Here is a 26,572-nt window from a genome sequence, read left to right on the forward strand (position 1 = left end):
AGTAGACAAGCTAGTTAGGGTTCATATTTGTGGTAAGGCTGCGCTAGACAACACCACCCACGGTGGTATAGCGGTTGTGGTGCTCGACTGCTGACCCGGATGTCGCGGTTTCGAATTCCGGCCGCGGCAGACGCATTTCGATGGAGGCGAAATACTAGAGGCTCGTGTATTTAGATTTAGGTGCATGTTAATGAACACCACATGGTCAAAATTTCTGGAGCCGATTCACTACAGCGGTCCCCTCATTCTCATATCGTGATTAAGGACGTAAGAACCTAACAAGTATTGTTATGCGCTAGACTACAAAATCACAAGGAACACAGGCCTCAAGCATATTCACGTTCATCGAAAAATGTGGCCGCCGCGGTCGGGATTCGATCCCGCGACCTTCGGGTCAGCATTTGAGCACCACAACCATTAGACCGCCGTGGCAGGTGAAGCTGGTCTTCTTGAGCGAGACTGAGTGCTTTATGCTGTTTTCTTTAGTAATATAATAATATAATAATAATAATAATAATAATATAATAATATAATAATAATAATAATAATAATAATAATAATATCTGGGGTTTCACATCCCAAAACCACGATATGATTATGAGCGACGCCGTAGTGGAGGGCCCCGGAACTTTCGACCGCCTGGGTTTCTTTAACGTGCACCTAAATCTAAATACACGAGCCTCAAACATTTTCGCCTCCATCGAAAATGCAGCCGCCGCGGCCGGGATTCGATCCCGTGTCTTTCGGGTCAGCAGTCGAGCGCCATAACCACTAGACAACCCTGGCGGGGCTTTAATGATCTAGAGGAGCGAGTCATCGTGCTTCACGTAGCTTAGGCGAACTAGAATCGAGGACAATCTGTACTTTACGTCGAGGCGAAATCCCTCTATGGCCCGTCCGCGAGACTTGAGCAAGGACATGCAAGACCTTTCGGTCTCGACGAAAAACCGACGTGACCTAGCCCCAGCGATGAGGTCACATTATGCAAAAATGTCTGACGTCACACGGTGACGTCATCACATGACATGGTCACCGTCAATTGTGGGCGGATCACGGAGGCACAGCAAAACCACGCGATGTACGGAAAGCTTGCGGGTATGTGAAGGAGGGATTAACACAACAGACTGAGTAGAATAAGAAGACGGCTTTTGCCTTCGAGTCGACTTAGGCTAGTGCGTAAGGAACCATGTTATTAAATATTTTTTTTTTTTAAGGAACGACGTATACCTGTGTAACTGTGTCAGTCTTCTTGTGTCATTGCCCGTTGTCATGGTAATGAAGTCAGGAACTGTACACACACTCTTCAGTTACAAAAGTAAAACAAGAGACATATCTTTGAATCTCGAGCTTGAACGTGTTCTTGAGCATTTCGATGGAGGCGAAATGCTAGGTGACCGCGTACTTAGGTTTAGGTGCACGTTAGGGAACACCAGGTGGTCGAAATTGCCGGAACTCTCCCCAACGACGTCCCTCACAATCATATTGTGGTCTTGGGGCATAAAAGCCCCGACTTATTATTATTATTATTATTATTATTATTATTATTATATTATTATTATTATTATTATTATTATTATTATTATTATTATATAAACGTGCTCTTGAATCGTGAGCTATATGCAGCGGCTGTGTCCCGTGCCTATTAACAGGGCACTCGCAAATTTTCCCAAAGTAGCCCTGTAAAGCTGCGCTCAACAATCGCACGCCTATTTCCTGTGACAATACCAGCGTCTTTCACAAGGTTCTCTCAAGTCTTGTGTGTGTCATTTTGTCTATCGAAAACGATCGCTTGGAGTAGCCTCCTATAGCCGTGGTCCAAGACAAACCTTTTCACCTCCAACTGTAGAAGAAAGCCTTCTCCTAGCCATCCACAAAGACGCATTTTCTCATGGATTATTTACCTATGATTCTTTCTCTGTTCCACAGAAGAAAAAAAGAGAGGTTTCTGCCTTCGTTATGCGAGTGTCGCTACGCTCCCCTATATTGGGAGTGATTAGTTGCTTTCAGATAATGTTCCGGATATAGCGTCACCTGCTTTTTTTTAATCTTCGGCTGTACAGTTACGCGCAGGTCATACCGAGCGTCTTCTAGCTTAGAGTACAGATTAGACATCGATTCCGTGTATGCATATCATTACAGTTATATACGCTCATATAAGCCTTAAGTCTAGTAAAAAGAACCGACGGCAAGCATTGCCAAGATTGTTGTATTATGCTTTGGCTAAGAAATCAGAGCCGATCTTCGAGCCTTCGTTTCGTAACCGCTACCAGATTAAAACGAGAAAATAAAGGAAACGTGAAAAAGAAACTCTTGAAGTGAAAACAAGCTATGGTCTTGTCTCTGTCATTTTCTGCGCCTACCTTAAAATTACCGTTTCTTTCTTCCTCCTGGGCGTAGAGGTTGTGACAACGCTGATTGCTACCCATCCAACGTGGCAGAGAAGAGACAACGCGAATGCGTGACGGAAAACCCGAAATAGGAGAGGAAAAAGTTTATACATTCATTGTTATGTAAGTTCGTATAAGAAGCATGTCCCCCCTAGTCTTTAAACAAATACAGAACTCGCTTCGGACGCGATCGTTTTGCGTGGGCTCTAATTCAACATTTTGCATTTTGCAGTGCATTTTCAAGCGAAGCTTGTTTTTAGTTCCATATTTCGGCGGCGCCGGCGTCAACACGAAAGGCCCGGCATCGGCGAATGTACAGAAATTCGGCCCTCGAAGGTTCGCCGGTCACACGCGCATTTGTGTGCACCGTTTTCCAATAATTGATGCCTCTCGATCGTGGGCTTGTCAGGGATCAGCCGTTTCTGATACGGAAATCTGATCTTTTATATATAGGTGACTTGACATTTCACGTTGCCACGTTTCATTGTTACCTTGACATAAACGCATGACCGTCGTTCTTGCCCTTGGCAACCGAAGGGTTGCGCTGCTGAACACGCTGATGAAGGTCCCATTTCCGACATGAAGCAAGGAAAAAGTTAGGAGGGAGCATTGCGCAGTGCGGTGGAAAGAAAAAAATAATAGTAGTACGTTAGGCCCGCACACGCCAAGCTTCGCTTTCCCCAATTTTCCCGCCAAGGGAAGGGCTCCTGAATTTTTAGATGCGAAGCAGCTTTGCTCGGGGCTGTGTCCGTCGTCGGTGGTGGCGTCCGCGCTCCACTGCGCATGCGCGTACTCTCTCTCCCACTCTCCTCCTTTACGAAGGTGTTCGGTCGCCTTCTCTCCTCTCCTCCCCCGCGCTGCAGCAGCGGCGCAGCCTGTCCTCCCACGTGATGCCTGTAACCCACTCTCTCATCTGCCTGCCCCATTTCATGTGTATTCGCGTGCGCTTGGTCGGCTTCCGTCATTCTCGCTTCGCTCCCGTTCAGATGAGTTGTAACGTCAACGTCGGCGCCACTCGTTCACTCGGCGCTAACGGAAAGCAACGCACAAACACAACGTAATGATAACACAAACACTAAATGCAAGCCTCACACACTAACGGAAACGCCGAATTAACGTAACGGAAACTTGGTTACGTTCAATGCTGCTTCGCATCACCTCATGGTTCCTTTGAGTGGGAGATGGTGTAATCTTTTTGTCCTTGTACGCAAGTGTACACCATAACGGTACAACGCATTCGTCTGAATGAAAGATTCCTTATCATTGTGCTCCTGTTGTGAGATAAAGGAAGAAAAAGCAAGGTAATTTGGCAGGGAAGTAGACCTGGTTCGAAAAGGAAGAAACTACCAGAAAAAAACAAAAGAAAGGAAGAAAAGATGATGCGCATGCGCGGACATATAGTAACCCTAATCGCGCAGTGCAGGACGTTCACAGCAGATATGGGTAATGCGACTTGGAAGCTAATGATAATGCACCATTCAAAAGCTAAAGTGCGGCTCAACAAGTGATGGAAAGAAGTGTAGACGTAACGTTATAAGATTAGAGATCAGACGTGAGTATATGGTACACCGCACTCCGAGGTTAACCGGAAGAAATGGGGCTGGTCAGGCCGCGGTAATGCGTTGTGGAAATAACCTCGGGGCCTATTAGTATAGCATGGTCAGTGCCGAAAGTGTAAACAAACAGATGCGGCCGGGCAAGCAAGAAGAAGGACATAATGGGATCGCATTCACCGTTATAGCCTATTCTCTAACGAAGCGTGGGTGAAAGCATACATTTGCATATCTCTGGCAGAGCTCTTTTCTCCTGCAATTAAAAGAAAGTGGTAATCAGGATGTTTGCGAGGAGTAAATATTTATATATGCTTGCGATGTCATTATAAGGTGTTTCGCTTATGTATATTTTTTTCTGCAATAGTGTAGATGTAGTTAGAGCTGACTCGCATCTTTAAAAAATATATACCATGTATCCTTCTTGATAATTTCGTCTTTCTTCTCGTTTTTTTTTTCGAATGTAGTCGACAGGCTCCCAAATAGCTACATGTTGGACACCAACAGTTATCTTGATGCCGTTTAGCCGTTAGTGACTGTTCACAACACGGCCGTCACTACTCGCATATACACTAATACCGAGCACACTCGACTACTCTTTCCTTTCTTTCTTTCTTTCTTTCTTTCTTTCTTTCTTTCTTTCTTTCTTTCTTTCTTTCTTTCTTTCTTTCTTTCTTTCTTTCTTTCTTTCTTTCTTTCTTTCTTTCTTTCTTTCTTTCTTTCTTTCTTTCTTTGCTCGGTGGCTTTTTGTTCTTTGTGCCAGGCCAAGCGCTTTGATTCTCTGCGATACGCTAGACAGCTTTGAACTTTGTGAGCGGAGGAGGAGGAGGAATAAACTTTTATCGAAACCCGAACAACATTCGAACAAAACGTTTTGCTCCGCTTTTTTGAAGACGACAGTCTTGTGACACAATGCTTGTCGTGTCCTGCACCTGTGTTTTACTTCTGTCGTTGTTGTCCTCATCGCTGTCGTCGTTGTTGTTGTTGTTTCCCTCCTTCGTTCGTCATTTACATTGGTAGCCGCGTGCTAGTCGGGCGCAATGACGTGCATTTCGTTATAACTAGTCCGCTAGCACTATTAGTAACGCTGCATCATTGCCACCATACTCGGCTTCCCGACATAATGGTGCCAGCGGCAGGATTTTGCGTAGTGTTCCGCAGTGTTCTGAGTGAAGGCTGAGGTACGACGACAATCATGTAAGCTGTCCTTCCAATCACCCACTGTGTAGCACACACGTGGTGTTCTAGAACATATCCCATAGTCATGTTATATGTAGAGAGAGAGAGAGAGACGGAGAGGAAGGCCAGGAGGTTAACCAGATATTAGCGCCCTGTTTTCTACCCTGCACTGGGGTGGGGAAATAGGGGCAAGAAAGAGGGTATAGATATTAAGTGCATAAAAACTATCTTTACAGGACTCTTCGCGGTGATCTATGCAACCACACTACGTGTATTGAACTCTGCCCTTAGCCACTGTCCATTCAGTATTCGTCCGAGACCCATGTGCATAGCTTTTCTGATTATTCTCTTCTTTTCTTATTCTCTGATTTTTTTCTTTCTTTTCTCCTTTTTGCGTGTTTCGTCAATACGTAGCATGCCTTACCATGTTTTTTTTTCGTATAAATATACAAAAAATTCTTGATTGCACTTATCATTGCCTTGGTGTGGCTCTATGGCGAGTCAGAATGGTAGCACCAGTTGCCCTGTGTTTCTGGGTCAATACGGCTTGGAAGTGAACTACTTGGGTCAACTGCTTGGTATTTTAGAAATTTCACTTCTTGTCAAGAGGCCAGAATTTTAATGACGTCAGCTTATACTTCTGGTACATCGCTATCCCCTGTCCACGTGTGCTCACTTCCAACGCTGTCGAATGGTATGTCTAATTCATCAGGCTTCGGTACGTGCCCTGAGTAACTACCTCTGGGAGTTGGTGGTCACCGCAGTGTGCGTCCGCCTCTTGTTTTGTCCTCTCTTATCAGCTTCGTTCAAACTCCAGGCGGAGGGGGGGGAGGGGAGGTCACGCACGTCTCGGGGATTTAACTCTGCATCCAGAGTGTTACGATGGCGACGCGGCCGTTCGCGTTTGACAGCGATGTTTGTTTCATGCCGTTTGCTGTTCTTCCTCCTCTTCCCTCTCGATGACGTGTAGCGACGTGACATCTGGCGCTTGCTTTGCTTCTTGTTCGTTTTCTGTTGTTTTTTCCCCAGCTTTTCTTTAACTATTTACGTTAGTTTGCGAAGTCTGTGCGTTTGGCCGATAATTATTTTCACGTTCAGCTGTCGCTCGCTGACTTCGATGCATTTTTGTCTTTCGTTTGACCATCAAACCTCGAACATCAAATTTCAAACTCCAAACCTCTTTCCACCGGGAGCTGGACAGCAAGCGATGGTTATCTTCAGTTTGATCGGAATGCCTTTCCATAGCTCTTTGAAGTATCAAAGTCATCCTTGCCAGTGTCTTCTTCTTATGTTTTCCTTTGCTTATTTTTTTTTTTTGCGCGAGTACGCCTTGCGCTATAGATAAATTCAGATAGAAGAATAAATATTTGTGTCCTAGATAAAATCCGGGAGTCGTCCATACAGAATAACATGTTTCTATTGGAGAATGCGAGGTTGACGACCAGGGTGTTTTTGTAGCCCAAGCTTCGAAGGTGGCGAGCACGGGCCATCTGAAGGCCCGGACAGTGGCCCATGCCTCAATACTGTTATTGTAGAGTGCTCCTGTGTAGCGTGATACGCCTCTAGTCCATGCAGCCCACACATCGTAATAAGGACGTTTGTGCTGACATAGAGGTCTGTTAACTGATCGATAAGACAAGTGTTTGAGCGAGGTCCTGATGACGTCGGGCAGATTTCCAAATGAAAGCTATCCCATTGGCCGAGTGCTGAGATGAAGCAAACAGGATGCTTGGATCAGTGTTCCAGTTCCCGGTGCTGCTGAGTGCACTAATAGACTCGGTTAATTAAATAGGCTGTTATAGTCGAAGTTGTAACAGTTAAGGCTGTTATAGTCGAAGGCTTCGTTATAATATTTAGTCGGGGTCGTATTAAAGCCCTCTTTAAAACAACTTGTAAAGCCGACATGGAGCATTCTACATATCAAGAAAAATTCCGACTTCGCGAAAATTTAGGGCCAAACACGCATCTCGGTGGCCGCTGGTTGCGACTCTCGTCGGGCGGTTTGAGACTCTGAGGAATGCTAGAAAGAAGGCGAAGTATGCCCGGCCGATTGCGCACAACAGCAACGTCCCAGGAAAGGCCGCAGCATTTCAAGTTTTCATACTATGAATTTCTACGCTTACGCATCATTTGGAAAACTCCAAAAGTTTATTCTGCGTGAAGTTCTTTTTGTAGCGATTGGGAATTTCCCAGATGAATTGACAGGGCCGCATTTTAAGAAATAAACAAAATCTCGTAGGCGTCGCGCCTTCCGCCGTGCCTTAAAAAAAGTTATATCGATGATATATTTCTCTTTTGAAATATTTGTAATTTACTCATTTCAAAACGTGCTTGAAACTCCAGAAAAGGTGTTTAGAGCTTCTTTAGAGTATGATTTTTTTTATCTTACGCATTACATCACGGGATATATTGACGGTGTGAAATAAACATTTTTCATCGCGAGCTTCGCACAGACATCCCACAACAGCAAAAAGTGGTGACATCAGACTCTTCGTGATGTGGAAAGTTGGTGGGAGGAAGCTTTTGTTTTTTTACGAACAACATTTTACCAGCCTTCAGGACTGGCTGAAAGGCAACTTCAGAGGAAATCGAAATAGGGAAAATATGGCTTATGGGCCTGTGCGGATTCAAATAAATCAGGACCGTTAAAACGAGAGCAACTGCAGCTTTTTTTTTTCTTACGTGTATTCTCCCAAAATATATGTTGGCACTCTGGAAGCCCCGACGATGCAGCATTAACCTCCTAAGGTAGGTAAGGCATCTGATACGTAATCGCAGCCTTTCTTATGTTTTTGTCTCTTACCTCCCACGTCGATTTCTCGAGGAGTTACATGTTACGTAAACGCCCTGGGGGCGACATTTCCTTCCAATTCTTTCTTCGCGCATTGTCTTTTTTTCCATCTTCATTGTAGAATTTATGCCCTTATGAGATCTCGAGAACAACAAGCTATTTGAGACATCATGATAAGCAGCACTTGGCGCTATCGGTAATTCTCAATCACAAACGAACATGCTCCTATTGAGACGTAACGCCAATAAAAACTGGACACAGGGACGAAGACATGGGACCAGCGCCCGCCCTGTGTCTTCTGTCCTGTGTCCCGTTTTCTTCGCATTGCGTATCACTATGAGCATATACCAGCTCTTCCAGTACAACCACGAATATGCATTGGTGAATGCAGCACCGAGTGTATCCTTACATCGGCAAACACCAGGTGACAGCCGCAGTTGCGAACGCATGAGAAGCTATGAAAAACGTAACAACTTACACGTGGTCTCATTTGCTCATTGATTATACCGTGTCCTAGGCTATATCGGTTCATATTTTGCAGTTCGACTGCGAAATGACCAAAATGAGGAAAAACGTACGCACTTTTAATGTACAGTACGGTTCACTGTGAAATGGAACACTCGAATGAGCAAGTTTCATTTTGTTGGCCCCCTAACGGCTAGTGGATGCGGAAAGATTGTTCGTGCACGTTACTATAGTCCAACATAAGGGTTCCGAACTATCAATAACCAGTAGTGTTATGCAAATCTAAGCCACTATGCTTTTGTAGGAGAGCGAAATCCGGATATACCCGAAACGCAAGTGTTCCCCTTAACAGTAGACCCGTCTGTAGTATCTTAGCATTTGGAAATGGAAGCTTATCACTTATTTTCCATTAATATTTCCGTTCTTATTTTGCATCACGTTCAACTTTTTCGCTTCGCACTGTGTCGTGTGTAGGGCGATTTAAGAAAAAAAAAAAAACACGGCTGATCCCTCTGTCATAGGAATCGGTATAACACGAAAGTGAAACGTGTCTTCACAGACGTAGTTGAGCTTTTGTTGTGAATTTTTTCGCCCCAAGCGCGAAGGAATGAATGCTACAGCATCAAATTGTAATGTTACGCGAAGAACGGCAAGCCGCTCGAAACTTGCAATGCGCTGCTCAAGCAGAAAGGACGCGCGGAACGAACATACACAGGATGAGCGCGAACTGTCACAGTTGTAACTTATTTCTGTGTGAGCAGCGCGCCCCTTTCGCAAAAGCGGCCGCTGCAGTGAGGGAGGTAACCTTCGTGCTCTCAACGGAAACTTGCAGGCAGAGCGCAAGACGTACAAACCACCTAGATCACGAGATAAGCGCCCGCACGAGCAACCACGCCCTGTCGAGGCGCACGCTAATCCGCGTGGGGGACGACTTTTAAAGCGCGCTGTTCGAGCACTTCGCGCCAACTCGCCAGTGATAGCGAAAACACGCTGTACCGCCGATCTCTGAGTACCGCCACCGGCAAATGGTGTACATAAATAGCTCGCCGTTAGCATAGCAGAGAACATGCCGTTTGTGGCGGAGTCCTTTCGCGCTGCGCGCTGCGATCGAGAGGTCGTAAGTTCGACTTCCGGTGACGGAACTTTTTCTTATAGTTTTTTCTTTTCCATATGTTAGTCTTTATGTTTTATAACGTCATATCCGTGACGGAAATGCGTCAGTAGAGCCGTGGTGGACCCCGGCATAAAACACTTTCGTGTTAAAAAAAGAAATATTTTCCACATTAACGCCTCTGCGGTATTAGAATGAGTTTGTAACTGTAGCCTTCCTGTAATGCGTAAATTTCTAAGACGTTTCTGAACATTTTCCCAATTTTGAGTCAACTGTGAGTCAGTGTTTGCTCGAAGCACGCTAGGATATCTGGAAACACTCGGGCATATAGTTCTTACTTTAATGTTGGCCCGTGGGCCCTATGGGACTATCAACAATTCTTACAGTGAACTCCGACTCAAATGCCACTTGGGTCACGTGAGCAAACTCGGGCCCAAGTATGATTTGTCATGACATACTTCAATTAAAATTTCCATACTCAGGTAAGAGGATGGAGCACACGCTTAGCCCAATTATATACACGCTGTCGATGGGGCATGGTTGTCGTTTACAATCAATGATTTCCTGTTGAACCTGATGATAAGCTTAACTTCTTAAACACGTACTTTAGATACTCACGCTGCCCAAAAAGAAACGAAACGCTAAAGCGTCAGAAACCAAAACGAGATAGTATAGAGCGCTTCATCTTCTCAGGACGTACGCTGCTTTATAGTTTCGTAAATTTCCGACTCAGTGACACTCAAACGAATACCCCACGTAGTGAACTGTCTGCACTCTATGCTCTGGCGATATATATTGGGCGAGTGGTTATGACGAAGTGTGAAATATCTATCTACTACTGAAGCACGATAACAGGCCTAGTGACAAAAATAATGAAAAGAGAGAGAGAGAGAGAGAGAAAAGAAACGCGTAACTAACAGAACCTGCTGCAATGAAGCCTCTTACGGGCGCCCGTCCAGAAAGTGATCAGTTAGGGAAAGCAATAAAGACACATACATTTCCTCGAAATTGTGTCCCACGAGAACTCCCGCTTTATCGAGCCATTCCTCATCGGTTTCTTTGTCGAAAAATAAAACTGTGGGTCGAAATAAAGAAGAGGAATAGAGAGCGAAATAGAAGGGAGACGCAATTTTTCGATACAGAGAATAGACTTCAAGAAGGACCGTTCCTCTAACTGGTTAGAGTTCATCACTGAGAGCTTCGCCGATAGTCGCGATAAAGACAATCAACAGGGGGCAAAGCAGTGAAGATAACAACCTTACTTTGTTTTTACGCAAAAACTGCGCGATCGGGCAAAGGCGACGGATATTTAATACAAGGTAAGGCAGCGCATATGTCCTTTGTTTCTTTTGTGAAACGACCCATCAGCGAGATGAAAGGAGCGTGCAAACTTCATTATTACTACAGCTCATAGAAAAAAAAAAGAAAATTAACGATGAACGATGAAGAGTAAGCACAACATTACGCAACGACCCGTTCACTATCGGCTAACGTTTTCATAATTACGAGAATATTTTACGTTATACACGGGCGTCAAGCGGCTTCTCGCACATGCTCACTGTGTTGACATGCCACGTCATTTGATAGCCAGCTCGTCGATCTATCGTTTCGTCTTTTCTTCTCATCTTCGTTTTCATTCAAGCGAAAGCATTCGAAACCCATGAAACACGAAACTTCATGAAACCCGAAAAGTGACCGTTGGCGGCGTCAGCACGAATGATGCAAAAAATCATCATCATGCGACGACGTCACCCTATTGCGTAATCGTGATTTCACAGGTTGACACATTTTGGGACATCAACATAACGACACATCATGAAGCCATCGCATGACATCGCTTGGTCAAAGGTGGACCGATCCAGGAGACACTCAAAAGCACTTTGGGGGCAGAAAGCTTCCGGGGGGGGGGGGGGGGGGTCAACACAACTGTCGAGAAGAAAAAGATGACCTCCACCTTCGAATCGTCTTTCGTAAATGCGTAAGGGAACGTATTAATTTTTTTGTCATAGTACTAATGAGCCATCCTTGCTGTGGAGGATAAGCAGATGAAGATTTTATACTAACTCAATCCACCGTTCGCAAAACCTTCTTTCTGGTTGTCTCCTTCTCTCGGCCCCCTCCATCTTTGACTCTTTTGAACGGTTCATCCTCGTTGCACACGGTTCTGCCTAGTTACGCCCGTTTTAATTATCCCGCTTTTAATTCTTCGGATCTCCAACTTCTTTTCCCGTTGAAGTCTCACTTTTAAAGGACTCATTCACAATGCACCTCAACGAGCACTTATACCTGCATCGTCCGGGCCGGCGACGGACGATGCCGGGAGGGGGGACCGCATCCATTCCTTCATCCACGCATCCTCCCGGAAAGGGCGGCGGTGTTCCCCGCTATTTTCCCCGAAGCCAGCGCCCCCTTTCCCCTCCTTTTACCTTACCGCGCTTCACTACCGGCCTCTCTCTCTCCCTATTCTTTCCCGCACGAGAGCCCTCGCCTTCCCTTCGCTTCCCCCGCACTGCGCATGTCCCGACGAGAGCGCGCTCCGCGAGCCGCTCGCAGTCCGTCGCGCGCCGCGCCGGTGCCGCTACTTGTTCCCAATAGAGCCCCCAAGTGGCAGTCGTGTGTCCGGCTGGAACGTCGTCGCTTTCCTGCTTTCCGCGCGTACCCTTCGCGCCGGCCTTAACTTTTCGAGCTTGCGGGACCGATGTAGGTGACGGTTAAACCCTTACTTTTCCTTTTTCCCTTAGTTGACTTACTTTTCGTTTCTGTCGTTTTCGTCTTCCCCAAAAACGCACTGTGCCTCTTCGATTCTTCGTTAGTTATAAAAGCGAGCTCGTGTTGCTGCGCCAAAAGTTTTCTCCCGGGAGCTCAAGTTACTGCAAGACGTTCTTTACTTTTTCGTAGCGTTGTTCGCTTTTTATGCGTGGGCTAGTTAGTCACTGAGACGTCGGAAGGCGCCGGCAGCGATCAAGATTTATAGGAAAGGCGCAAGACGTTTCCTTCTACTGTTTCACGCTGTTTCGCAACCCTAATACGCTCTTCCCAACAAACCGTAGCGGAAACTTTTCCGTCGACCTTGTACATCAGAATGTTTACCTGTCATCTACACGCGAGGCACCGGTAGTTTTCCAGCCCTAGCTTTTTTTTGAACTACTACTGTTACGAAAGCCTGCAGAAGCGGCAGTGTTAACTTGATTCCCCGTAGGCCCTCCCTTGACACTTCTCTCTGCACTGCACCATTCCGTGAGCCGACAAGCTTGTTCTCGAGTGTTCAGTGGTGTTGTTGTCGCGGGTGGTGTGATATTTCAACCGAGACGTCGTTTGTGCCTTTTGCTCGCTTCTTCTTCAACTCTGTGAATGCCGGACGCCCGTAACCGATGTTTGGAATATATGGAATCGTCCAACGCCTATCGGTGAGTGCCACTAGGCCGGGCTGGCCGTGAGGAAATAGTGATGTGACAATACGAAGCAAGGGTTATAACCTCGACATCCTTGCCGTCGCTTTGGTTGTGTCATACTGCGCTCTGACCGAGGACCAAGCAAGAGTTTTGTGAACTAGGGGTGTTCTACGGGGCAAAGGCCACGGGTGCATAGGAGACAGTTTCTTGTTGCTTTCGTGTCAGTGTGTCACATACTACTCAAGGTCAGCCATCCCCTCCACACACAATCTTCAGTTGTGTCAGAACAGTGAAATGTGCCGTCATCGCGTCTCTTGTGACTCTTTTAGTCATCTCGAGGATTTTGCCACGTCGCTGCTCACCTCTTCGTCTACCGTGTCCGTCTTCCTCCGCGGCAGTTGCCATAGTGCCGCGCATCTCGAAGATTTCGCTGAGTCATTCCCGTCGCTATTTACTTCGGTCTCCTTTCCCGTCTTTCGCCGCCTTCCCTGCCGGAACAAGTCTTCTTCGTCTCAGCCCTTCCGCCGGAATACCTCCGTGGTCCCTCCACGTGCCGCCGTCTCGATCTGCGTCGTCATCGTCTTCGAAGCTGCTGACTCAGCGCAGCGAGCAAAACGGCAGTGGCGTCGACCAGCCACCGTATTCGTCGCAGCCGCAGTGCCGTCCTCGTCGGGCTTCTTCGTGGTGAGCGCGCCGGTCCGGTGCGAGGTCGCCGGCGCGTGCCGCAACGCGCGTGCGACGACGTGAATCCCCGGTCGTCCCGCTGGATACCCGCGGCAGCACGACGCCGTTGCTGCCGGTCGCGCCGGAGCGCAAGAATGTAAGCTTCGGCGGCGACTTGCTGCTACCCGACGGCTGCGCCGGCAACCACCACGTCCGGCCTGCCAAGTCGGCGCTGCTGGACTTGCTCGAGCATGCCTCGAATCAGGTGAGTCGGCCTTCATCGCGAATGTTGCGCACACGTCCACTGACTGCACTGCAGTGACCCCTCACGAGAGGCTTAGCGTGGTTCACGTTCAATAAGGCTTCAGCTGTGGTTCAGCTCGTACCAACTGTGGTATAGCTGGTACGATGTCGTGCGGGGTACAACAATCTCGGTGGCGCTTGGGAACGTCTTTCTTGGAGACTTTCACTTGATGAAAACCATCTTGTAGCCAGTTGAGAGAGCATAATTGTTTTGTGACCTTCACATATTGTACCTGTTCTTATCCGCCTAGTCACCCCTACATCTGGATCTCACTGTTTCTTATTTTTTTCTCTGTCTTAGAAAACTCAATGGCGGACTATGTCTTGGCCACCTTTCGGTCTTGTTGATGTTCAAAGTGTTTTGTTGCAAGAAAAAAAAAACACAACATAAGAATGAAGTGTTGTGCGAAACCTTTAAAGTTATCGAGAATTGTCATTAACATCAAGTTTCCAGGTTTCCAGATCACCTAGTCAACAGCTCAGGGTGGGTTGCGAAACATTCGTCCTTGCGCTTCATTTTGTATCATACATTTCACAATACAGCACGGCATGCCCCGTGAAAAGAAGTTAATACGAAGCTATGTTTTTCTTAACCTAACCTTCGTTGGTTATACGAACCACATAATATACATATGAATCGTTCTGCAAACCTCGATAGACATAGAGTTCCAGAACAAACTGCGCTTGCTATAAACTGTGATGGTGACCAGGTCTTGCTAGTTAACCTTTCTCAACGCTACCAACAAATTCTCTCGTCTCTTCAAGGTTAGCTATGGTAATTTACACGCATACAAATTAAATCTGCTGTTCAACGTTGATTGAAAAGTTATTCTATGGATGAAATATTAAAATTCTTTCTTTTTCGCTCCATAGAGAAGCAGAGTGCGCTGTATTCTCTTGTTTAGGTTTGAAAAGGAAAGGTCAAGATAAGAGCATTTCATTCGGATTTAATTCCATACGGAAAGTCCAAATTTCATTTGATTTTACATTTTTAAAAACTGCGCACAAAAGTTAAGCATATAAGTTTTTATGTTTTTAGTCGAATACGTTCTGATCCTTGTGATGTTTTCGGTGGTAAGGGAGACGACTTTTGAAATTCTGAGAAGGCGTAAGCAATGACAAAGCTCTGGAAATACATTTCGTCCGTTTATAATAAATAATGACATGATAAAAAAAAGGAATGAAGACACGACTATGTTAGGGTGGCCGGTATGGGAGGTATATATTACAGAGCCCATTGCGGCTTTATCAAGGAGTCAGGTCACGAGGATATCAATACGTTCTAAAAGAAAGAAGAACAGAATTGCTGTTTTCGCAGATAAAAATTGGAAACAATTCTTTTTTCTTTTAAAAGTTAGGTTCGCTGGCTCTGGAGTTTCAATATGCGGGATGTGCGGTGCAAGCTTTTGAGGATGTACCAAATTATACTATAGTTAGATATTACTTGGAACATTTTCCTTCGTGATTTGAGATCGCACTTAGCGCTGCTATGCGTTTTTGGGATACATATTAAGAAAGGTCTGCGCAGGTTTAACATTCTCAGATGTCTGAGGAGTAACAAATTTCAAAACATCCAGTAGATGTCATTGCCCCCTAAATTTGCGAGTTTTGCCTGTCTGTTTCGCGCCTTCTTGGCAATTTTCTGCGAGCAAACGAAAAATGCAATCGCACGCTGGTTGAATACGTTTGCGTGAAGGATTAAATTACCTGTTCTCTATCTCCTGTTCCGTATCTTCTTTTTCATCTTTCTGCACTTTTCGTCTCCATTGCGATTGGAATTATGCGCACTCTGTAACTAATCCTAAACCGTGTTATTGGTTACTCGGTACCCAACACACACACACATAATATATATATATATATATATATATATATATATATATATATATATATATATATATATATATATATATTTATTTATTTATTTGTTTATTTAAAGATTCCTTACAGGCCTCGTTAGAGGCATTGGGTAAGGGGGGCATCACAAAAAATAAATGATCACATATAATGAATACATATCATACAGGATGAGATGGTTCAAAGCACACATGTCCTTTTTTAAACACATTGAAATAATGGCTAACAATAATTGTAGAGGCGAAAAGAGAATATATATATATATATATATATATATATATATATATATATATATATATATATATATATATATATATATATATATATCGAAGTAGATAAATCAAACAACGAAAAACGAAACTGTTGTTGGTTTAGTCCATTACACTGGTCGTTGGGGGAAGGCGGCACTAAGAAGACAAGATGGAAAGAGGGAGGGATAAAAAACAACAGTGCATATTCGCGCAACCACCGCTGTTCACGGCACAGCGTATCGCTTGTCAGTACCGTATAGTCTCGCTCTTCGAGGCTTATTTGTTGTTCGGAAGGTCCACAGTAAGTGCATTCGTAGGCCTTCCGCATCGACGCCTTATGAGGTCTGCGTTCCAAAACGATTTCTCCCGATTGTCGGTGCGAGAGTTAACAACCGCCTATATATAGGTATATAGGCAGAGAAACGGGTGCGACGAAATGCGTAGAATGCCTCGAGAAATACGAAACCTCACGCTTTGTGCCGACGGCGCGGAAACAGATTAGGCTTTCGACGGATGCGGATGTTTGAAGGAATGCTTTCCCGTGCGCGGGCTCAGAGCAACCTAATCCCTCATTGCCACGCTGCATTATCGCCCGTCGACTCAGAAGCGTTTCCGGAAGGCTGCTCACAAAGTTTTAGCGTCGTTCGCTGTAGCTAAGCAGTCGGTTTCAGCGTGTCCAACTTTCAGCAGTAGTTTCATTGAACTGCTAAGCCTACTAAAGAGACAGACAGACAGATAGATAGATAGATAGATAGATAGATAGATAGATAGATAGATAGATAGATAGATAGATAGATAGATAGATAGATAGATAGATAGATAGATAGATAGATAGATAGATAGATAGATAGATAGATAGATAGATAGATAGATAGATAGATAGATAGATAGATAGATAGATAGATAGATAGATAGATAGATAGATCTCAAAATAAAGGAATTGAGGCAGCTACGCACTGGTAGAGCAAAGACTGAGGAAACAGCGGGGCTGGTGGCCTTTTCCTCCTCCATTTCGTCCTCCTCACCCCTTCTTCTCTTTCCCACCTCTTGTTATACTATACCATACAAGACTATATTATGCTTTACTCTCTCCCCTCTTCCACACGCTCACTTCTCTTTCCCACCCTTTGCTACACTATTCTATACATGGCTATGGTATGCTTTCCCCTCTCCCTCTCCCTCCTCCTCACTTCTCTTTCCCACATCCTTGCTATACTATACTAAGCAAGGCTATGCTGTGCTTTGCTCTCTCCTCTCATTTCCCTCCTGCTCTACCTCACATCACTCCTCACGCTTACTTCCCTTTCCCACCCCTTGAGACACTACACTATTCATGGGCTATATTTTACCTTCTTCCTTCCTCCTCACCCTCACTGGTCTTTAGTAATGTTAGCCTTGTTTTGGACCTGTTTTGAAACTTAATTTTGAGCGCGTGATCATGCGACAGACATTTCGAAAGACATACGAATGCCGACAAGCCGGGCCTTTAAACGGCTCAAGAAAAACAGGACAAGAGAGTCAAGGAACTAGAGGGACAAGAGAGAGCGCTCGTGCCGTTCCTCATCTTTTTTTGTCTTGTCTTTTATGCACTCAGCTTTTACTCTAGGACCACGCACCAACTCGTCCAGCAATTCGTTGTATGGATTGATTGATTGATTGATTGATTGATTGATTGATTGATTGATTGATTGATTGATTGATTGATTGATTGATTGATTGATTGATTGATTGATAATGTAGTTAGCAAATAATTTTATGTTTACGAGAACGGATAACTGGGCTAGTTTGTGGGAACTCATGTTAAGGCAGGTAGCGCAAAGAGACACGGACACAAGCGAAGAATAAGTGCACAGGACAAGCGCCATTCGAGAAAATGGCATTTGAACATAAAAAAGAGCCCTGTGTACAAGAAATGATGCTTACGAGAACGGATAACTGGGCTAGTTTGTGGGAACTCATGTTAAGGCAGGTAGCGCAAAGAGACACAGACACAAGCGAAGAATAAGTGCACAGGACAAGCGCCACCTGTCCACCTGTCCGCTTGTCCTGTGCACTTATTCTTCGCTTGTGTCCGTGTCTCTTTGCGCTACCTGCCTTAACATAATTTTATGTTACTGAACTCGATTGGCGCTTGTGGTGTTGAGACCCCGCGTATGATATGATGATTTGTGCGCTGCCTTCTACATTTGCGCGTGTGGCGTCCCTTTGAGAATACAATAGCTGGCCTCTGTCTGTTTGTGGAATTTAGTAATGCTAACAGTCATAAGAATAGTATAGTACGAAGAGATGAACTTGACAGTGCGGCATGAACATGGTAGTGTTGGAAAGCATTTTTGAAGTGTCCAGTGTCTACTGACTGGATATCTTCGTGAACTTTTCTGTTCACGTACACGTTCACGTTCATGTACATTGCGATTGTTTCAATATTTGCGTTTTGGGAGCTCTTCTGGTGTGTAAACATTTGTTTGTATTGAACTATTGAGTCTAAGTGCGTGAGTGTTCGTCCATATGTGCCTGTTTCTATAGTTTGTGACTCTCCACTGATTGGCGACAACAACTAATATGTAAGGGAAGAGCAGTAGCCAGCGCTACAAATGGACATCAACCTCTTCTTAAGTATATTTACCAAAAGAAGAAGAAGAGGAAGATGATAAAAGTAATCTTTGGCTTGTCATCCTGTCAGCAGTATAGCAGAAGCAACAAAGAAAGCTAATCTTTATAAAATAAGGTTCACCGATTAATTAAGAGCAATCCTTATTGATACGAGAGCTTAACCTACGCACAATGTTTGGGCGGAAGTGACTTTACCGCCGCGTCACCAAACCAGCAGGCGATCAACCCCAAGAGAGAAGGCCAATTAATCGATAATTCAAAAGAAAAAGAAACCTTTGCCGGCATATCAGTCCAGCATTAGTGCCGCCCTCTGTGTTATAAGTGTTGCCGTATTTGCGATCCCGTAGGTTTTGCCTAATTAAATGACTCGCATTTTTCCTTTCATATCGATTCCGCCACGCACACAACGCTATATCGTATCGCTCCCTAACATATCGAAATAGCAAACAGTAAAAAGGAGATAGCTTCTGTATATTAAGTAAGGTAACTTTTTCTAGGGCGCCGGCAGTTGCAGTAGCCACATTATTTAGTGTATTCAGATTATTATGTTCCATTACAACCTTCCTCACGTTTTTTCTTTACGTCAACCGATTTCTTTACAAATCCTCATGGGTCTTCTTAGTTTATAATTTGAAATAACTTTTTGAACATATTCGTGCAATTAATGTGGCCACCGACTTATTTCTGTTTTGTTCCGCTTCCAAGCATTAACAGGGCAAGTATGCAACCTCAATTGGTACAAATGGTCTCACGTTGATCGCAAACTTGTGGAAGATATGTTCTTTGGGTGAAGTTGTGAGCGACCGGATATTTTATTTTTCGGTTAAATGGGGATATTTGCATATTAAAATAAGGGCTCAATCAGCGCGGCTGTTGAGATATGCACATTCGTGTATTTTTCCCCCTTTTTTCTCATTCAATCAATATACACGTCCCAAATTTCTTGCTACTATTTTAACTTTTCGTTTATTCATAGTTAGCGACAACGATCAGTGACACGCTTGAATTGCAGATTTCTAGCAATTATCGGTATTCCTTTCCGTGATTACTTGCGCCTTTAACTCGGAATATATTATTCAAACGCAGCGTGGATTTCTTTTTTCATGTGCGTTAAATTCATTGTAGCTCTCTGGGGCCTAGTTAAGCACTTAAACAGCACTTGTCAGCTTAACTAGCTCGCAAGTTAGCTAATGAATTTTCGAAAGGGTGTTTAATTCCCCTCGCTCGTTGTAAGAGACTTTGCCAACGTATAACAGCTCGAGGATAATTCATTCACCGCAAAAAAAAAAAAAAATGTTCTTCTGACTCGGGCGCTGCTGAAAACCCGTTTTAACTGCAGATTACTCGCTGCGATTCCTTAATTGATCAATCGCGCGTCTCGTTTCTTCAGATTACGCAGGTAATGACCTTGTAGTGTCGTCACAGACTTTTTCACGCTTTCAATTTTTTTGCGCCTCCTTTGCTTTGTCAGTGCACAGGGTAGTCAACCGTAGATTTCTTCCTGGTAACCTCCCTGCCCTTAGCTTTTTGTGTCTCTTGAATGATAATAATACTACCGCCCCTCACCTTTATCCGTGTATTTCTTAAACTGCTGGGGCCCAATTGACGGAACTTCCCTTTCTTAAGTGCGTTTCCCATTGGTCAGCCGGCTCCCTTAATGATATGTCCCACATCGTGATTGGCTGAAATATTCTCGTACGAAAACTTTTTTGCTCAAGACGTTTTTCCGAATACGACCCTGCTTCTACCTCTCCGCTCCTCTTTCCGTCTTTATTGCCCTCCCCCTAGTGTAGGGTAGCAAACCAGATGTCCTAATTCTGTTTAGCCTGCCTGCCTTTACATTACTTTTATCTATCTCGATCTCTCTCTCTCTATCTCGCTATTTAGAATGGGATAGTCGTGGCCGTAATAGTAGAATTAGAAAAAAAGAACTAAAATGAAAAGTACAATCGCAGGAATTGTACATTTCGCAGTATTTTTGCTCCATATAAAGCCGAGGCGAACGTGTATGGGCAATTTGGCAATCATTTACCTCATATGCCTATATACGTGTACCTATACCAAGTGCTCTTATGTCAGTGTTCCTAAGCACTCTTGAAGCTCGATCGACCATAGTCACTGTGTTGCAGTTCATAAGAACGGCGATGTGGACGAGTTGGTTTACGTACATTTTGCATAATATCCAGAGCAAGAACGTATGTGCTGATAGAAATGTGAGCCTTCCTTCCTTTTCACTGCATTATTTTTTTCTTTCAGCACTTACGCGCTTGCCCTGCAGGTTTTGCAAAACGTTGCAGCTCATATTGGACGCGACTGTACATCATAGCGACCTGTCTACACTTGCACAGCCTGTCACAACAGCAGCAGCAACAACAAGAACCGAACTAATATATACAAACATAAATGCCTGCATGAGGCTCCATAGCAGCGGAAGATCTCTTAACCTCGTTTTGCATCGCTGCAAGGAACATCTCATAGTAGGAGGGTAATTGTTACACCGGAATTTGCGGCATGGTTTCGTTTTTCTGGAACCCGCAGTCATCGCACTTTGCGAGGCCTCAGATTCCTCGTTGTATCTGTAGGAGATAACTTTCTCCCATGCTAAGAAGAGGCACACCACTTGAGTCGTCGACGGCGTCGTGCATAACGACGCGCTTCTGCCTCGAAAGCGCCGCTTGTTATTGCGCAAATCGCAATTCTTTGCAAGAAGCGCCCCCGGGGAAAGGCGAAAAAGGCGACACAGCTTTTAGCAGCAGCGCCTAGCTCTCGCGTGCGAGCCTTCTTTGCACTCTTCGGGGAAAACCCGTTACGCAAGCAAACAACGTAGCGCGGAAGCAATGCACGAATATAAGCACCTCTAGGTATTGTACGTAGAGTGCGCTGAAGATTGCGCGCGCCGATCCTGTATCGCGCATGCATACGCTCATCTGCGTCAATATTTTACGACCTCTCCATTTCAACAGATTCGATTTTTTTTTGTGTGTGTGTTTTATATCGCACGGTCGCACATCCATGGCCACAGAGCAAGCTGTGCCCGAATGTACTCAGCTAGTTAGGTAGCTCGGTCAATACGAAGTCCTATTACACGCTATGCACGCAGAGAGTTAGATGACTAAGCCCCCGAAAGAGCGCTTATTCATTCATTGCTACTTGCAGTCTTCGCGCATTGAGAATTGCGTTTTTGTGCTTCCGAGGGAAGGGCTTCCGCAGGATGTGGGGATTGTGAAATGCGCGTTTTCATGTTTATTTCTCTCTCGCTCTCTGTCTTCATGCTTACTGTTTCTTTGTTCGTTCTGAAAAAAAAAAGGGGGGGGGGGAGTCAGCGTCTGCAAGTTTTCATCTATATACAGTCAAGTTCGTCACAGTTTCTAGCTAATGTCGCGGACGAAACATATTAAAACAAAGAAAATATTGTCACGAATTACCCATCCACCTCCCTTTTTTTATTAAGAATAGAAACTTCCCAATGTCCTTTATTCGCTCGCCTACGAGACGGCTCACAGACGACGGCCCTACTGCGTTCCTATTTTACCGTCCAATTTACGTCACGCGAACGCCTCTTTGTACACAACGCTTTGGTTTGGTCGGTTTAAAACACGCCTTTGTAGGGGACCATGCTTTTTTTGAAGCGAAGCTTCTATGAGAGACAGATTTTGGAGGCGGCATAATTCGCGAAAAACCCGGTGCCGGCGAGTGTACCTACATACGGATGTACGTAAATAGTCCCTGGACGGTGCGCCAATCACATGCGTATATGCATTCGCGGTGTTCCAATAACTGGTTTTCCGGTAATTTTCAACACAAGCTTCGCTTGCTCTCATTTTACCGATGGCGCAAGGGATCCTAAGTTTTTCTCTTTTTTTATGTGCTGCAGAAGGTAGAGTAATGGAGTAGCCGAGGTGATACAAGCCTGAACCTCTGCACAGCATTCAAGTTACAACAAAACAGGACAGAGTCCCCGTCATGTTATTCGAATTTACAGTAACAATTGACGCCGGTGGATTTCGGCCATTCTTTACTTCACGTTGTGTCATTGCTCGCCGAGACAATTACACCCCCCCCCCTTTTTTTATATAATGCTCATCTGCAGCAAAGAGTGAATAACAGGTTACACCATTTGCAGCCGCTTCAATATGCCTAGCAGTTGTTACATCGTAACGAAACGCGAATTTTATATGACCCCTTCACTATAAAGCGAGGCTATATTTAGAGGTCCGCTTGTTTTATAATCGCGATAAAGAGCACCGCGTATAAATATCGATGTAAAATTTGCGGATAGAGAAGAAGAAGTATAATTTATACAGAGAACGATAAAAAATAAAGCGTCAATTCGCGAAAGGTTTTTCAACTCATAAAAATGAAGGTTTAGAGGCGTCAGAATGTCAGCGTTTGATACTGACTAACTGGGCGATAAATACACCGGTGTTACGAAGGATAAGCAAGACAATGAAAAAAAAAAACGTAATGAAACAAAGAACGAAGTGGCTTTCGCCGACGGTGCCGTTACAAATCATTGCCTTTCTGTGCCTGTGTAAACAAAGTTAAAGGGACGTGAATATTAAGGCATTGCCATGCATATATCAGCTGTCACACACAAAAAAAATCTCTATATCGTCCTGCGCTCTTGCTCCGCTCAGTGAATTCAAGCTAACAAACTTTAAACATTACGGATCTTGATTCACGGTAGGAAGGTCGCACCCCCTCTCTCAATTATTTTCTACTCTGTATAAAGGTACATCTATCTATCTATCTATCTATCTATCTATCTATCTATCTATCTATCTATCTATCTATCTATCTATCTATCTATCTATCTATCTATCTATCTATCTATCTATCTATCTATCTATCTATCTATCTATCTATCTATCTATCTATCTATCTATCTATCTATCTATCTATCTATCTATCTATCTATCTATCTATCTATCTATCTATCTATCTATCTATCTATCTATCTATCTATCTATCTTAACGTTTCTGCTCATGAACCAGCATTTGACACCATTTTCACCAGAACAGCGAGCCACCGCCAGTTTTCAAGCCAGCGAACAGCCGATCGGCGTCTCTGGTCACGTAAGGCTATCAGCGCGGGATTGTGTGTGCCAACGAAATGCACGTACTTGTAACGCAACACGAACGTTTTCTTCATTCATGCGCACACACGTACACATATGCGCGAGAGGGCTGCGACGCACACACTCCTGCAAGGTCACGGCGTGTCGAGGGTTCTCGATCTCATATGTATAGCGGGAGGCGAGAAGAGAACGCGTGGGCCGAGAATGCCTAAGTCTGGACACACGCTGGCACGGCGCATGGCTTCGTCTCTGACCGGGGTTAAGGAGGAGACCAGTGATGGAATATATAGAGAGAGCGAGGAGGCGCACACGCTTTAGGGAGGCAGATAAAGAGGAAGAAACAATACGAAGAGGAAGAAAAAGAAGAAGAGAAATAGGAGGCGCTGGCGACAACAGCATGAAGACGACGACGAAGGGACGTGGACGGAAAATGCAAGCAGGTGGCGGCGGCCGACGCGACGGGGAGGCTGCCGCCTACCCGTCGGCGAGCCAGGGTGTAACGGCTAGGCGGAGTGTATCTCAGGCGCCTCGCCTGTATGCGGGGCTCTTATTTTAGGCGCACGCACGGGAAATAAGAACGTTAAAGCGGAGACACATACTATGTATATATGTATTCAGATTCGTTGTACGCGCGCGTTTATTCCTCCCCTTCCTTCTATTATTATTAGCTTTCTTCTTTGAAGACACCGTCTTCTCGGGTCTGCTATGTCCATACTTTGTTACGGGGTACGATGAATATTACTGAACGAATTTTGACTACCGTTTTCACTCGCCTATTACAAATGCTAGTTAGCACTGACTAATGTTGGTGTGGGTCAAGGAAGAAACATGTTAGTAGAAATCGAGAAGAACTGAACATGGACAGGGCATGTAGCGCGATGGAAAGATAACCGCTGGTCATCAAGAGTAACAGACTGCATTCCAACAGAATGTAAGCTCGCGACGGGGAGGCAGAAAGTAAGGTGGGCATGTGAGATTAAAAAAGTTTGTCGGATAACGTGGCAGCACAGAAGCGTAGCCAGAAATATTTTTTCGGGGGGGGGGGGGGGGGGAGGGGGGTTTCAACCATCCGTTTTTATGTTTGTGCGTGCGTTTGTATGTGTGCGCGTATATATACACATGCAAATCGAAAAATTTCGGAAGGGGGGGGGGGTTCAACCCCCCCCCCCTTGCTACGCCCCTGTGGCAGCTACAAGCACAGGACCGTGTTTATTGGCGAAACATGGGAGAGGTCTTTGCCCTGCAATGGGCGTAGTCAGGATGATGATGATGATGACTTTCGGCCAGTGTTGCCTAAATCGTGGCTATCTTCAGCTTATGTTAGCTAGATGATGAGTCCTGGCTGATCTAGGCTAAGAATGGCTGTTAACGTTGGCTAAGATGTCGGCTAACTATTGGAAAATGGCGTGTATTGGTGCTAAATTATTGCTAGCGATGGCTACTGTTGTTTAAATTATGGAAAATTTCGGTTAATGTTAGGTATTCATTTTTGTCGCGGCAACATTGTGTTCACTCAGTCTCAATCCCATGATTGAGTAGTCGACTGCTTGATTGATTTGGTGATCGGTGGAGTGAGTGAGTGAGTGAATGAGTGAGTGAGTGAGTGAGTGAGTGAGTGAGTGAGTGAGTGAGTGAGTGAGTGAGTGAGTGAGTGAGTGAGTGAGTGAGTGAGTGAGTGAGTGAGTGAGTGAGTGAGTGAGTGAGTGAGTGAGTGAGTGAGTGAGTGAGTGAGTGAGTGATTTCTCTCTCACTTTCTCTCTGAATGTTGCTTCTGGTTCATAGACGGAAGTAGATGCCTTCTTCAAGGCAGTAGTTGCTGCTTTGAAGAAGGCAAGACTACTTGTCGAAACGTTGTCTCAAGCGACGCCCCGTGTTCAAGAACATTAATATTTTCAAGCCACCACCTTCTCCTGAGCTTCTGCCTTGCTTGTGTTCATTTAGGTAACTCGTACGTAACACAATTGCTGTTGTTGCACAGGCGCATTGACCCGTCAACGAACGCGCTTGGCAATAATAAAAAATTGATACTAAGCGTGCCGAGCCTGAATGGAGTGCGGAGCTGGGCGTATTCCTTTGCTTCTCTTTATTTAGATTTTTTCTTTCTTCCTCTGTTTCTTTCTTTTTCTCTCATCTCTCTGTTTTTTCTACGTCTCCTTTGTCTCTGTTTATTTTCATTTCTTTCTTTCTCTCTCTATGTATTTCTTTGTCTTTCTCGCCCTTTCTATCTTTCCATTTCTGTGTTTCTACCATTTCTTTCTCTTTCTTTCTATGCTGTGCTTTACTCTCTCCCTTCCTCCTTTCCCTCCTCCTCACTCTCGCTTCCTTTTTCCGCCACCTTGCGGTACTATACTATACAAGACTATGATATGTTCTGCTAACGTGCCTGGATAGCCGAGTGGTTAGGACGCTCACCTTAGGATCGTGGGTACGCGGGTTCGAATCCCGCCTCGCCAAGAATTCATTTCTTTTTCTTTCTCTCTCTCTCGGTTTCTTTTTCTTTCCTCCTATCTCTCTGTACTCGTTCTCTCGCCCATCAGACTTATTTCATTCCGCGTCGGAAAAATCGGTGCACGTGTTTTTGGAGCGAAACAGAAGATGAAGAAGAGGACTGAGATGAAGAAGAGGAGGAAGAGAGCGCGTACCGATTCATGATGATGAAAGTTTCTGTTCGCAGTGGCCGGCGCAACGAAATGCTTAAAGAGTTCCGCTCCTAAAACAGCAACACACGAAACTGCCCTATTCCAGTGATACAGGCAGATGCATACCACCTGCCACAAACGTATCCAGGCTTGCAATCAGAACGCTTTCGTCTCCTGCTGCAAACCGGCCTCCGCTACAGTATCAGGATCAGCTATGACCATTGGGTACATGACCACAAAACACCGCTTCATACAGAAAAGCAGGCCTTGCAGCATACGTGTAATGCACACAA

Source organism: Rhipicephalus sanguineus, chromosome 4, assembly GCF_013339695.2.
Source record: "Rhipicephalus sanguineus isolate Rsan-2018 chromosome 4, BIME_Rsan_1.4, whole genome shotgun sequence".
Lineage (NCBI taxonomy): Eukaryota > Metazoa > Arthropoda > Arachnida > Ixodida > Ixodidae > Rhipicephalus > Rhipicephalus sanguineus.